At 29.8% G+C, this 15,491-nt stretch overlaps 2 protein-coding genes across 2 annotated transcripts in view; both read left to right on the forward strand.

Moving 5' to 3' along the window:
• The first annotated feature begins 660 nt into the window (after positions 1-660).
• LOC129980925 (BAG domain-containing protein Samui-like) overlaps positions 661-15,491 on the forward strand; it is an 80,843-nt gene continuing 66,012 nt past the window's right edge. Inside the window, exon 1 of the mRNA XM_056091416.1 lies at positions 661-796. The gene's annotated coding sequence lies outside the window, so the exon portion shown is untranslated. The remainder of the gene's footprint in view (positions 797-15,491) is intronic.
• LOC129980926 (T-cell activation inhibitor, mitochondrial-like) overlaps positions 803-15,491 on the forward strand; it is a 181,393-nt gene continuing 166,704 nt past the window's right edge. Inside the window, exon 1 of the mRNA XM_056091419.1 lies at positions 803-1,095. The gene's annotated coding sequence lies outside the window, so the exon portion shown is untranslated. The remainder of the gene's footprint in view (positions 1,096-15,491) is intronic.

The following is a 15,491-nucleotide window of genomic DNA, read 5'->3' on the forward strand; positions in this document are numbered from 1 at the left end:
ATAAGATCCTTTAAATTTTCTGATCACCTGAAGCTTTATTTTTTAAAAATTAAAATGGTAATATCAGTTGCATAAAAAAGTTTTTAAAATCTGGTAGCATCTCTACCAAAAAATTTTTAAATACCATAGAAAGTTCATTTTTAACAGGCTTTTAACAATTTCATTGTTATTAAAATTATTCATTTAATTAATAAACGATTTTAAAATTTTTAACTCAGTTTTGATATTTGCATTTCGACAGCATTTGCAAGACAAAAAATGATTCAAAATATCTGTGATACTTTTATTCAGTAAGAACAGCAACATTGAAGATAAATTAATTTTCTCTATTATAGAAATACCTGATTAAAAATTTAGCACGAAAGCTTCACTGAAACTTTCCTCCTGTGATCTAGTACTTGTGAGCAAAATTTGAACAATTGATTGATATATATGTTACTGTAATTATACATAACCACAGGATTTATCATATTTTCCATAACATGTATACGATTTTAAAATTCCTCTTTAGAAATGAAATATTTGCTAAACCTTTGTTGTCCGTGAAAGTTAGTTCATGCGAAAGAGAGTTCTCGTGATATTTGAAATGAGTAAACAACTCCTTTCAAATGCAGGAATCTTTTAAACTTCTCGGGTTGAGAATACTTTTTCCTGAGTCCTCCGGAAGAGACTCGAAAAAAGTTCTTTTTCCGTCCGTCTCGAAGGAGGAGGGGAAGAGCTATTTCTGGATTCGTGAAGCAACCACAAGATGTTGATGCGCTAGTCTGGGAAAAACTGCCTTCAATTACAGATAACGGTAAGTGCACCTATTTTCAAAAATGCATGCATGGATATTTTAGCTAGAGATTCGATCAAAGAAAGGAATTGAAATAAATGTCCGCTGATACTCTGGAAGTCAATGAAATTATTCTTCACAACAAATGTCAGTTGAAATACTACGAAGGAAGCCATTTTTTTTCTTTTCTGCATTCAATTTGGCATCGCTGATTATTCAAAGCAGATTATTTGTAGAAAAATCTTCCAAAAAAGTATCATTCATGTCTTTTTGAAAATAATGCTAAACCGAAAAAAATTTATTCCGATTTTTCAATAAAGGTAAGCACACCTATTTTTAAAAATGCATGGCTTACACAGCTTAAGATTATAGCTAGAGCATTTTCAAACATGGATATAAATCAAATTCATAGCTTCGAAATATTGTAATCAAAATTTGACTTTAAGAGTTTTGACAATGATAATAAATACTTCATAGTGGATTAAATAGGTATTATTTCAGTAGAAAATAATTTTTATTTCCTTTTTTAAAAGCATTTAATTTGATAAGTAATAGCTATCCAAACGAAGTAACATTTACTTTGTTTTTTTTATATAAAATTATTTAGCAAATCTGTTCAAAATGTTAACGTTTTGAGATTTTGCTACAGTTACTTTTAGAACTATTTTAATTTTATGGTTATATATATATATATATGTATATACATACATGCATATTTTATATTTTATTGAGAGTACTTTTTTGTGATAAAATGGACTTTAATTATTTCAGTAGAGAATATCAGTGTTATATTTATGCTAAAATCTTTTTTGTTGTTTTCATAAATATTTACATATTGTACTAGTGATAGAAACTGTAATATTCCTAACCAAATGTGGGGAATACTTTGTGCTTTAAGAACGTCCTTTTTAGAAACATGCGTTTTAAAATACAAAAAGACGAAAAGCTTAAAAATCGCCCATACAAGAAGTTCTGCATAATATAATAATTTGCGTTTGGCATAACATAATTTAAAAGTATAATCGTTTGTGATGCGTGTTAATAATTAATTAATGTGCATCCCGCGCATGGTTGCGTATAAATTAAGCATCCCATGTGGATGCTCGCTGTTGTAGTAAATACAAAATTGTCACATTAATTAAGCAATATAAAGAAAATAATTCGGCAGATTCGAGAACCAGTTCAAAACATGACAATGTTTTATGCCTGATTTTTTCACATCTCAATTTAAAATTCAAGATATATAACAACGATATTTGTATAGAAATACATTTTTTTCATTATTATCACATTGCCCATAACTAAAACAATAAAAACCGATGCTGTAAAATATACTTAAAAGAGTTTTTATACCTATTTAAAACTATAGATAAATAGTTCAAAAATAAAAGTATCTCTAAAAAGTAAATTTTTTAAAAAAATTTAATATGGAATAAAGAGTATTTTTGTGAAAAAAATATGCTATTATGTTCTAAGGAAAAAAACTTTCGATTCATTTTTAATTAAAATTTTGAAAACAGCTTTATTTCTCTTTCTTACATACAATCCAAAGTACAACCCAAAATAGCTTTTCAATAATATGCCAGCATATTTATAAGGCACAACATGCATTCCCAAATGCTTCCGTTGGCAATAAACCAAATCATGCTCCTCCCCCAAAAAACAATTGTCTAATGAAAATTCCATATAAGAATATTTTTTCTGGTATTGTGCTGTTTCAATTAAATTTGAAGCAAACTTCATCGCAGCCCCTCATGTTTACATAAACAGATCTCTTTAGGATAAGCCTTCTTTTAGTAACCATCATATAATTCTAATTGCCGAAATGGATGACAGTTGTAAGAGCACACTGTCCTGAAGAAGCAGATTTCTCTGTATAGTTAAATAAAGAAAAAGTTATTACTGATAAGATAGCTATGATGCATTTGTTTAACCATTATGTACATGTTATTTTTAGTGAACTATGAAATTTCCATTCATTTTCTTTTTTCGCTGTATGATGCATTTTAAATCAGAGAATGATCCCTCTTGTAGATATGCGTAAAAAATGATAATATTAAATTGCATTGAGAAATAAGAGGAATTCCATCCATGTATACAATTTTTCTTGTTTCCTCTTTCAAAAAATAATAAAAACAGTTTTTATTTCCAGTTTAAATAAGACATTATCGATCTATAGTATGTACAGTTATAATTGCTCGTAAAATAATGTTCACGTAGTATATAAAGCGCTTTAAATATCATTTGGAATCATTTAATGAACAATAATATAATTTTTTTATTTCTATTATTAGCATATATCTTCCCACACCATTTGCTTGTTTAAATCATTTAGTGTGTAAAATTTGAAAAGAGCTTTTTCCTGAATATGTCAAAATTTAAGACGATAAAAGGTCTCTTAAAATAAAAAGTCACTTAATGAACAGAACAGAACAGAACAGAATTTTTAATGAATTATAATTTATATTTATTTCAAAAAGTACAAAAATTAAATCTTTTAAATCTATTATCAGCATCACTAATCCTTTTGATAATTAGTACTCCTCGATCTTCACGGACACCAACATAATATGACAAATTTTGTGCTTTTTGATATTGTAAAAAAAGACTAAACATGGATTTCCTTCTTTCCATCAGAAACTGACAGACAGCTACTCGTACAATGTTGCTGCACGCATGTTTGTCTCCATTATCGCGTTCCCATACATTTATGGGTTGGATTCAAAATCTTACACGCATCTACAATTCTGAGAAGAATTTATATCCACTAACCGCATTCGTTTTTGAATTGTCATCTTCACATAGACGAGGAAAAAGACCAATAAATTTTGTTTAGCCCTTGATCTGCAACGGAGAATTTCATAAATACCAAATTGTATGCCTCTATTGTTCACTTTTAAAACAGATATAATTTAAAAAAAAAAATTCAGACATCTACAAATTTTTTCAGAAAAACATATTTAATTATGACAACAATAATTTTAATGATTTGCTTTCCAACATAAAAAGTGGCCGAGTAGAAATGTTCTTTTCATGAAGACAGTTTTCAAAGAATATGGAGTGATTGCTCTCATCTTGTGCAATTTATAATTGGTGTGCCCCACGATATCCATGGTGGAGGTATTTTATTATCATTTAGTACTAAGAATTGTTCACCAAAACAACCCCTTATACTTTCCACCGGATCTCATACTGATGTCTTAAATCTTCGAATTTTTTCCACCCTGTTGGCTAGCCCAACGCCGATAATCGACGCATGTCCTATTCATAATTGTCTTCACCACAAACTGCAAATATTCATGGCAGCTCTTTCCATCTAAATGCCCGAGTAACTTTTTAAAACTATATTTCTTAGTATTCTTGAACAAAATTTGAAAAAAACCTATTAAGATTTCTATAGCTACAGTAAATGTTCTCTAAGCGGTTGATAAATTTCCAATTACTTTGCATGTATTCATTTCAAATTAAACCTCGGAAATTCACTCAGATAAATTCTTCTTCCAAAAGATGATGATGACGACGTGTCATTGATTTTTTTTCTATTTATTGACGAACAGTAAAACAATGAATGAGGAGACTTCCTATACAACATCATACATTCTGAAAGTAATACGCAGTATAAATTTGCCTCTTTATAAAGAACAAAAGCTTTTTTTTTTTTTTTTTTTTTTTTTTGCAAATTGCGAAAGTCTAATAATTTGCATTCAATTCGATAGATTTTTTAAAATTCCTTTTTTCATATATGTAAATTTTACCTATCAAAATTTAAACCCTATGAGCCCTAACTCGCCCGAGATCGCCCTGTCCAACAGGGGCCTGACTCAGGCGCTTTCAGGCATTTAGGTGAATTTAAGGGGTGAATGGTATTTTGCGACGAGCGCACCATATGCTCGCTATGGGGGGGGGGGGTCCGTAAACTTTGACATTGATTCATGATAGACGTTTCAACTCTGCTATGCTTGCGAAGGAAAAGAATACGTCCGATAGTAACTAAGGGGATGAAACATTATTTATCAGTTAAGAACAACTAAATTCAATCATTGGATTTTTAAAACATTTTATTACGATTGTCATAAGTTTTTCACTTTGTTTTATGCATAAGATATCAAAATTTTAAATATATTTATCAATTAAAAAATCTATTTTATTCCTCTGTACTTATTTTTATTGACACTGATTATTCAAATATTTTTTTCGAAATCTGTTTCCTCGTGTTTTCTTTTCTGATACCTTATTTAATTACAAATCTATTTTTCTAAATTTATTGCATTATCAAAAAACTTCAATTAGATATTAAATAAAGATTTCGACAATTATTGTTTCTTTCTTCACCTTTTTACAATTAACACAATTTAGAAAAAATATGGTGACTGTTAATTAAAATCAATTGCTGTATAAATTTAGAAATAAAGTAAAATGTGAGGCATTCAATTTCAATTTCGATGAAACTTCTGTGAAAATAATTGAAAGATCAGGAACCGATTGATAAATGTCTACATGCATGTGGAAAATACAAATAATTTTAACATTTTTCTTACCTTATTGGTCAAAACTTCTCAGTTTTATACAAATACAAAAATTTTGCGGTTTGGAATAAAATTTATTATGGTCTAATTATGAAATTAAATTTAAAAAAAATATATTAATTTTAATTCAGGGTCTAATTTGAATTGCTGTAAAAATTCTACATGTATCAGATTATTTTATGAGAATAAATAAAATGATCATTTGAATTTTTTTGGAGAAACAAAAGAAGATATGATTGTGTTAAGTTACTCTTCGCGATCATCTTTACTGAAATAGTTTTTCAGGGAAATAAATATACAATGCAGAAAGGAAGAGATTTTTACAAATTACATTCTATATTATTGCAAATATTGGTATTTATAAATGTTTTAATTTTTATGTTGGTAAAATAATAAATTTTAACGATACATTTTTTAAGCTTTTTATTATATTCCTTTCAGTTTTTCGAGCCACCAACAACTTATTTAATATTGCACTATATCTGCAAAGTTTGTAAAAATATTTTGGGTAAGTTAAAAAGCAAAAACAAGCATGCCCAATTTTACTTTAATAAATAAATTTAAATTATTTTATTAATAATTATAAAATAAAAAAGCTTGAATTTTCAGGATTTTTGTTGCAAGTAAATAGTTTCCCATTCTTTGAAGACTTCATGATAATTTTCATATGTTTTTTAAAGGTTTAAAAAATAATTTAAAATATAATTCTAAAATACAAACCTATAGTCTCAACTTTATTTTTATCATCATACGTTTTTATACTTCATAAGTAGGAAAATTGAGTTTTGAGGGGAAAAAATATCCGAAGGAGATTCGAAGATAATGTTTTATGTTTAATTAATTTATCCTTATTTTATTTTCAAATTTTAATCTTAATTCTATAGCAACGATAAAATACAAAAAAAATGCACCTAAAATTGTCGAAACATGTGTGAGTATAATTTTAGCAACCACAAATTAAACAAATCCTTCCTTCAAACCGCAAATTACAACCCCATTGTGGTAAAAACTGACAAGGCATTTCAATTATCAGTAGGTGTCCCTCTCCTGTTATCTTTCTGAAGGAAAAGATGTTTCCATTCTGTTTTCGCTCTCAAAAAACGGCTCAGGACTTTTAGGCACTGGAATTCTCACGCTAACCGAGCTCATAGAGTTAAATTTCCCACATTTAAATTTAAATTTTAACTAATCACTTTCATTAATATTAATTAAGAGAAATATTTTAACTTGGTATTTTATATAAATACTGTGCAAATATTAAATAAATTTAACGCATTTGCATTTCAATACTTTAAGATACGAATTTTCTATATTTTGATTTGAAAAATAATTTTAAAAAAACAATATACAAACGGAAAACTAACATCTCCACATTTCATAGTGCTCTTTTATTCTAAATTTTTTGTTCCTGAAATAGGAGAGTCAGATTATACATACATTCTAAAATCAAGTAAATTCTTAATTAATATCAAGATTATGTAGTGTAGTCTCAAGGGAAAGAATAAGTCATGAGATAAGATAAAAGGAGCCTTTTGCTGGAAAATTCTAAAAAGTCGCTGAAATGAGATTGTGGAAATTTTCCACTTATCAGAGAATGATCGATAAAACAAACCGATGAACTTTTCTTGTAAACTAAGTGGATGGCGATCGCATCCATTTTGCGACATCCTGTCTTTCAACTCTATCATGGAACCCCAAAACTGAAGAGTCTTTAGTATAAGAGAGTCCTTAATAATTCATCATAAAAAAATCATAAACATGGTAAAATTCTTAATTGATCATCAATTTTTCTTTGCATTCTTCCCACATTTCATTCATAGTATATTCTTAATTCTCCTTTAGTACCTCTTTTTTTCTTATAATTGTTTTATTTTTTCACTTATACTGCACATTATCATGTTCACCCATCCAGTTTTCTTTTATTCCGCACATTATTCATTCTAGTTTTACCATTTTTTTTTTTTTGTCAATGTTAAATGTAATTTTTCATTTGTATGCTTCTTTGCAACGGAATAATTTTTTTTAATTAAGTTCATCGGAAAGGAGCCAGCCACATGAGTTCTAGAAACGGAAATGTGGTGTGCTATTAAGTATAAAGATTGTGGAAGTTTCAGTTCGATAACATAATTTTAAGCCTGAAAAATAGAAAAACAGCCTTTTTTCAAACTCAAATAAATAAACAAAAAATGAAATATTTTTCTGCAATAAAATTAGGAAAGTTTATCCTAGGAATATGCTTTTTTCTGCAGAGAATGTTCCTGGCTCCTATAGCGCATTTGGCAAACGATATCTTTGCGAATTTTTTCAATAAAATTTTATATTTTACTATAAAGGAGAAATAATAACTTTTAAATCACGCTTTAGCCTTTGTTCTTTGTATATTTTTCGGTTTCCAAAGCTATACTCAGAATTTCTAATTTTTCCTGCACAGCTACAAGTTGTATAAACTTGATAGAGAAATGCAAACTCTTTATGAATGGATGTATATCCCATCAAACCAAAACGATTGCCAAATTTTTGCAATTTAAATAATCCAATCTATTGTTAAAAATTAAAGTATATCCTAAGTTTTTTCTTGCGAAGCTTTACAAATTTCATCAGCAGTGAAGAGAAGAGATACCGTAGTTCAAATCTGAAAATGATTCCTATGACGAACAGATAAAATTCAAAATAAATTTACATGACCTCCATCAGATTTCTAATTTTCTTTCTATTCAGTTGTGAAATCATGGATTTAATATAGAGAATATTATAAGAAAAGATTTACAGGTGCATTTTTGTTATTTTTGATATGTGCCAAGTCATTACATCATAACACGATTTTCATTGTTAGGGTTCAGTTTTCTCTTAGTGACTCTTTATCGGGAGGATTTTTTTTAAATCAGAATTTAAATGTGTTTAAATTTGTACGATAATTTGATTTAATGATCCTAAAGCTACATTCGATTCTCAATCAAGTTATATAAATTTAATAAGTTTTGGAGAATCGCTTCGAAAGAATTTTTGTTGACCTATTGTTGCTAAGTATTCTCTTTTTACTCGGTGTTGCTATTGTCTAAGTTTTCTTCTTAAAATTTATTATATGCATTTTCAGTGCTCAAGGTGCTCAAACTCTTTACCTATAATTCAATTCTAGACTGATTTTTTTATAGAGATAATTTTCAAGTATCCTTGCTTATTAATTAGGATACTTTCTACATAATTATGGTGAATTTACTAATTCTGAATCTGAGGTGGCCGAAATAGTTGAAGTTCGGTTAGTATAATTTTAAAACGCTTTTCTTCTTGTATTTTCAGTATTAGTTCATTAATATAGAGTCAGGAATCCGTATTTAGATGAGACAGAATCCAGATTGTCCTGTATTCTTGACTTGTGCTCAGCAAGTAGAGTTAATTGTATAATTTGCAGGATTTATATGTATTTTTTTGCTGATTGGAAACTGTTCTTTTTTTTTTTTTTTTGTTCAGAATTTTAGTACCCAACTGAGAAGACTGCATACTGTATTTTATTTCTGTAACATGTTGGGACTTAGTGTAACCCCAGACACGCAGAAACTACTTCGAAGTTTCGTTTCTCGTTTTTTTTTTTTTTTTTTTTTTTTCCCCCTTTGCGTTTTGGTGACGGGATCTATGTCACATGCACTGTTCCCTTATTAAGGTCCGAAATCCACAATCTTGGATGAGCCCACATTTTTTGACAGATGTAATGATTTCTGTGTGCGAAAAAGTAAGAATGAAAGCGAAAAAACTTCCGAGATGTGGCGCGCCTGGCGCTCTGCCAGCTCACCGACTGATACGCAGTCGCGAGAAAAGCGGAATGATAGCCGCAAACTATTTTTAAGCGAGACATTCTAAAACCAGAAATGCATGTATTCCTTCAATAACAATTACCAAAATGAAAAATTTTAAATTTTCAGTTTAGTCAATCAAAATTAAAAATTTTAAATTTTAATCTAAGCGCACTAAAAAGGTTAAATTGTTTTTTCCTTCATCAAAAATTGTACGATATAAGTAAATTGAAAAATACAAAAATCTGATAAAAAAGCCATGTGAAAACTTAAGTTTTAATCATATTTAAATACTTTTTAATTATAATGAATCTTTAGAATTTTTCTGCCATCTTATTTTCGGTGTCTCAATTTTATCTTTGCGTTTTTTGCTTTTAATCTTCAAATATTTTTATAAAATAATTGCTTATTACGTTTTAGCACCCTCTAAAATGTAATAAAAGTGTGCTATTTAAAAACATCTTTGCTTTCATTTTATTCACTTTAATACACTTCATAATGTATTATTAGGAATGTATTTATATACAGGGGGTTATAATGAAAGTGACCCTATTCAAACCCTTCTAAAATCCGTTCTGCCAATCGGATTTTAATGAAACTTGGTATATACGTTATATGGAACATGGGAAATCGACTTCCGCAATAAAAAAAAAATAGTTCCCATTTTGACCGCCAGGAGGAATTGTGGCGTCTAAAGAAGGTTAAAAAATCTGTCAGAATCATTACAATTTATTCAGATACAGAATAAATTAATGATTAATTAGAATGTACTCAGTGTGTGTTTCATTGACATCGTGTGACATCGGGGCATCGTTTCATTGACATTGACATCGTTTCATTTCATTACGTGTTTTAAGCACATTATAGTATTTTCAATGATAGCGCGAAGAAACCCTCGAGGGATTGCAGCAACATGGCTTGTAATGCTGACTTTCAACTCTGGTAAAGTTTCTCTATCTTGCACGAAGACAGTAGTCTGCAAACTTTGCTATTCCTGTAAAGCCGGAATGGCTTGAAGAAATTCACTCTACCGTGATCTCGTGACAGAACATGTTTTAGAACCTTGAGGAGGGAGAGTTCCAAAGGAAAAAACGGTCCGTGGATAAAATCAGCTGTAAATCCACACCGTGCGATCATGCAATCAGTGGTCGTTGATGCAGATCATTAGAGGTGAAGCACTCCATACGCAGCAAGTTTGATTATTCACAGTTCCATCGAAAGAAAAGTACGTCTCATCTGATCATTGAATTTGCCAAGGCCACGAGTCATCAACTTCCACTCTAGCCAAAAATTGGCAGGCATCCATAGCTTGTTTGGTGTCAGCATTTGCATCATGTGGATCTCATACGAATATCATTTTAAAATGGATCGAAAAAATTTTCGTATTATCGACCATGGATTCGCCCCTCACGTGACGCCGATCGAGCAGTTACTGAAGAATAGCTAAAACTAGAGGGTCTTTTAATCATAGCAGTGCGTCTTATTCGACAGTTTCATTCAAAGCCAGTTTCATCCCTCTTTCCGGCAGCACAATCAAGTCCAGTCTCTTCAAATCTCACAGTCATCTTCATCAAACCATTCATCGACATGGGCCCTTTTCGCAATCCCTTCAAATGAAGGTATTCAGCTAAGCTAGTGTTGTTGTTTTGGTAACCTAGTTTTACCAGTAAAGTTCGATTTTTCTTTTGTATGAGCGTGATTGACAATGATAAAGGCACACAGAAAAACTTTCGAGCTTTGTCTGCAAGTCTTTTTATATATTTCATTAATATTATAAGAAATATTTTAAAAAGCGCCCTCTGGTGGCCAAAATTTGAAATATATTTATTGCAGAAATCTTTTCTCCGTGGTCCATATAACGTATATAACCAAGTTTCATTAAAATCCGATGTGTAGAACGGGTTCAAGAGGGGTCTGAATAGGGTCTCTTTAATTATAACAACCCTGTACTATTGCGCTCAATTTATTTTTCAAATTCATAACATAATATCGCCACCTTCTGGGTATCAAATCTCAGATAAGCAGATCGATTAATTGACAATGTGTACTCCAATTACTAATTTCGCAATTTCCGCAGGTTTTAAAACCTTCTATTTTTTGTTGTATTTCATGATTTTCGTAGGCTAATGCATTTATATCTTTTTCTATTATAGATTTGAATTAAATCTTGCTGAAACGTGTACCCGAGATGGACTGTTATCACGCTAACAGTATTTCAGATCTGATTTAATAATGTCCGCTTTATCTATCATGCGATTTCTCTCTTCTATCTAACGACTCTTCTGTTGTGCACTTGCATTGAAACCTTCTCAATTCATAATATTCATATATATATATATATATATATATATATATATATAAGTTGTAATGTTTGTTATTGTAGCGCCATATTCAATCTTTTCAATTCATTAATATTTATACCATTATCTTCCAGATGCACTTGTCCTGTTTAACTTCCCCTCATGAGTATTATGTTGCTCATGAGAAACTCTCGTTTGCTTCTACCTGCGGTACATTTCAGCTTTCATTTTTTTCTCTCTCTTCTCAAAGATAGCATTATCTTGTTCATGATCGGAATACATTCCCTTCGTTGCTAAGCGTCGTAAAGCATATCGTTTGATAAAATACTGCGCAAAGCTCCGACTTTCCAAAAAGGATTGGAAACCTTAGCCTAATTACGACAACTCGAAATTTTCAAATATAATTTTTCTTTTATAAGGGACTTAGAACAAAGTTATTAGAAACCGAAGATCAAAGCATGTATAAGTTTATTGTACGTATAATTTTTAAAAACGTTTCCATTGTGTGATTTTTTAACTGAAGATTAAGGCAGAGTTTTTCTTCTAATATTTCTCCAACAATCAACATTCTTAGATGGAATTTTTGAGTTCCATTAGAATTCAACACTCGAAAAGTCTTTCTTTTTTTTGACCCACCTTTATAAACAATCGCCTAAGCTCATACCATAATAAAACCTGTCTTTGGCACAATTAAATCCTCTGAAACCATTCTTGATTAATTCTCAGCAGTTTTCTGTTTTAGTGATGGTGAAACCATATAAATGATCGGGTTTAATTTCATATAATGAAATTTACCGAAGTTGGAAGTAATACCCGATTCAGCTGCTGATTTGGATAGTAGTTTTAAGGAAATTTCAATTTGATATTAGTGTAATATTTTTTTTTTCAAAAAACATTTTGCTATACAGGACGGATAGAGCAAATGTGAGAAAACAAAAGAAAACACTGTGTAGTTGATGAATCTCATTTTCAATTTCAAAAGAAAAATGAGCAGCTTTTACATTGTTTTCAACTTCTACAAGGTTTTTGTTATTATTTGTGAAGTCAGTTTCCTTCTTATGGAAGTAATATCTTACATTCTATAGTGTATATATATATTATATTTAATGTAGCAGACATTGTAGAAATGCGAACAATTAAGAGTCGAATCTCTATCTGCATTGCTAATAAAGGAAAATATGTGTGCGAATGTTTTTGCATTCTGCAAGTCAGACTGCTTCACCTAGAGTCGCAAAATTTGGAACATATATATTTTAGAGGATGGGAGTGTGTAACTCGAAGATATATTTCTGAAATTTTAATTAGAATTAGGCGAACTTTTGATGTTTTCCACTATAATTTCTGGAAAGATTACAGGACAAATAAATTTTTATTCTATTTTAGAATTTAAAAATTTATTTTTTAGAATATAAATTTTTGCTGCATAATCTTTTTTTTTTAAATATTTTTAAGCGTATTTTACAACTATGCATTTCATTGCTGAAATGAAATGCTGAATCGTTTTCATTGTTGCTACATGTATATAACAGCTCAGTCTTTTATCCATTGTTGACAAATAAGACATGAGGATCCCGTTTATCTTTCCATATTAAGTAAATTTCAGTAAAAGAGCATGATTTTAATATTTTTTTTTATTATTATTTTGCTATACTTGCAATGAATGCTTTTTAGTTCATAATCAAACAAAAAAGTTTAAAAAAATATTTAAAAATGTGCCCATTTTTAGATATTTCTGCTCTTTTTTGTGCAAATCCGCGCAATGACCGTAAAGGTCAAAACTTCTAAAATGGCATGATTTATGTATTTATCAAAACTTGAAATTTATAAATAATTTGCTGAAGATGCTATTAAGACAACGTTACATACGATACTGAATTGGAATTTTTAGCAACCATCATTCTCGGCGGACTTTCTAGTCACTAAAAGCGAATAGTTTCTACTAATAATAAAGGTGAATGTGTGTGTGTCTGTTCATCTCTTAATGTGTGTGATTGTTTCTCGGTGTGCATATTGGCGCATAAGTATGGAGAGTGTTAATGTGCAATTAGAAAGAATTAGAATTTTTATTAATTAAAAATTAAGCGAATTTTCTGCCATAACATTAATTAGAATATTACAGCACAAAAATAACTTTTTATCATCTTAAAATTCACCTTTCCAATGATATCAACTTAATTTTCGGGTAAACCTTTTCTGAATGTCACTAATTTTTAAAAAAATGATATTTTGCCTGAAATTCAGATCGTTTTCATTGTTTCATCGTCCATCAATCGTCTGATTTTTCTTCCATTCTTAAAAGCTGAGGAAACAGGACTCTGTTTACAAAACGGATAAAAAATGAAGATAAAATTCCGTGAAAGAAAAGAGATGGAACGGACACATGTATGTTTAAATAGCGTTATGAAATTGTTCTCCAAATAGAAAATTTCATCCATTCAATAAGTAGCACTAAAGTAAGATAACACAGATTTAATGCCCGACAATTCATGTTCATGACAATTGAGCGGTGTCATGAGCATGAAAATATTTCTGAATTATCGTCCGTGTGTCTAATGGTACTTTACAGGATCTAGAAAGCGAGATTGTAATGCTTTTTAACTAATTAAAATTTAAAAGAAATTTCAGCATTTCCCCTTATTAACATTCGAAGCTGTTATAACACAAAAAATTTGTGTGTGTGTGTTACAAAGGAAAAGATACTGTTGTAAAAAAACTTAAATTATTGCCATAAATATTTTATCTAGCGTTTTTTTTCCATTGTATATGATGAAACTATTTTTTTTAAATTCCCATTGGCTTGATTTATCTTCCTAAAATAGTGTACGGCGCATGAAAATCGAAAGGAGCGTTTCACAAAGCATACGGATTACATAAAATTAAAAAGTCTCTTACCATCAAACTGAACATATGCGCCATGCATACCAACATTCAGGAAAACTTTGAAGATGCGGACAAAGAGCTAAGACTAAGAATAACAATAAAAAAATCATAACAATAAAAAATAGAATAACTATTATAAAAAATAATAATGCAGGAAAATTAGAAAGCTGATATAAAAATAATGAAGCTCATGTAAAAAGGATAAAAAATATATATTAAACAGTCACAAACTACAAAATTCTAGACTTAAGAATGTGTTCCTTTAAAAGATTTAAAACCTTGGGTGAAAAATTTGTCTTCTAGAGCTTCAGAACTTCTCTTACACATTTCCATATCCGCACTCCAAAAGTTAGATGTTAAATGATGAAGGTACGACTTATTTTTCCATTATGAACAAGTTTCTGATTTTCATTCTGAAATTTTGTTACGTTTACAACAAAAGTGTAATTTCGAAATTAAGGAATGAACAATTTTTAAGTGTCCATTTTCAAATAGTTTCAAATACAGAGTTTATGTATTAGTTGAAATTTCAGCATTCCGTTTCAAATTGAAGATTAAATTATATGAGAAAAATAGGAAGACGCATTGCAAAACTATTCAAATCTTGTGAAACATGCCTGTTGAAATGGGAAGTTTAAAAATGCTGTGTTGATTAAAAATTTTAGCAACTATCATTCGCGTTGAGCCGGCTGGTCGCCAAAGCCGGCTAGTAATTGATGTGCAAGTTGATAAATGTAATTTCAGCAGTCGAAAAAAATATGCGTGCAGACATCTTCAGTGTAATACATTTTTTCCCTCATTTGTTTTATTTTTAACTAAATGCTTTTAGCAACCTGCTGGTTCACCTTGGATATTGATTACCTTTAATTTCAGTTAAATCGTTTGAATATAACTTCATATCGTGAAATTTCCAGATATTAGTTTGAGTTACTTAAACTGTCTTCCGTATGCTCCGTTCACTGTGACCATGAACCTTTCTGATTCCCATAATTCCATGAGGCTAATAAAATTGTGGTTCATCTATCATAAATTTCACGGTATTGTCTGTCTTGTAAACTGCACAGATAATAAACAGAATCCTTTTTCTTTAAACTTTCTACACTGGAATAAAATGTAGTGATCATATAGTTGGTGAAACAATGAAAATGGTTTTTACTTTAGGACAGCACAGCATTCTATTATTTGAAATTAGGTTAAAAGAAAAGGGTTAGGTTAGAAAAAA

This window comes from Argiope bruennichi, chromosome 8 (assembly GCF_947563725.1).
Source record: "Argiope bruennichi chromosome 8, qqArgBrue1.1, whole genome shotgun sequence".
NCBI classification, from domain to species: Eukaryota; Metazoa; Arthropoda; class Arachnida; order Araneae; family Araneidae; genus Argiope; species Argiope bruennichi.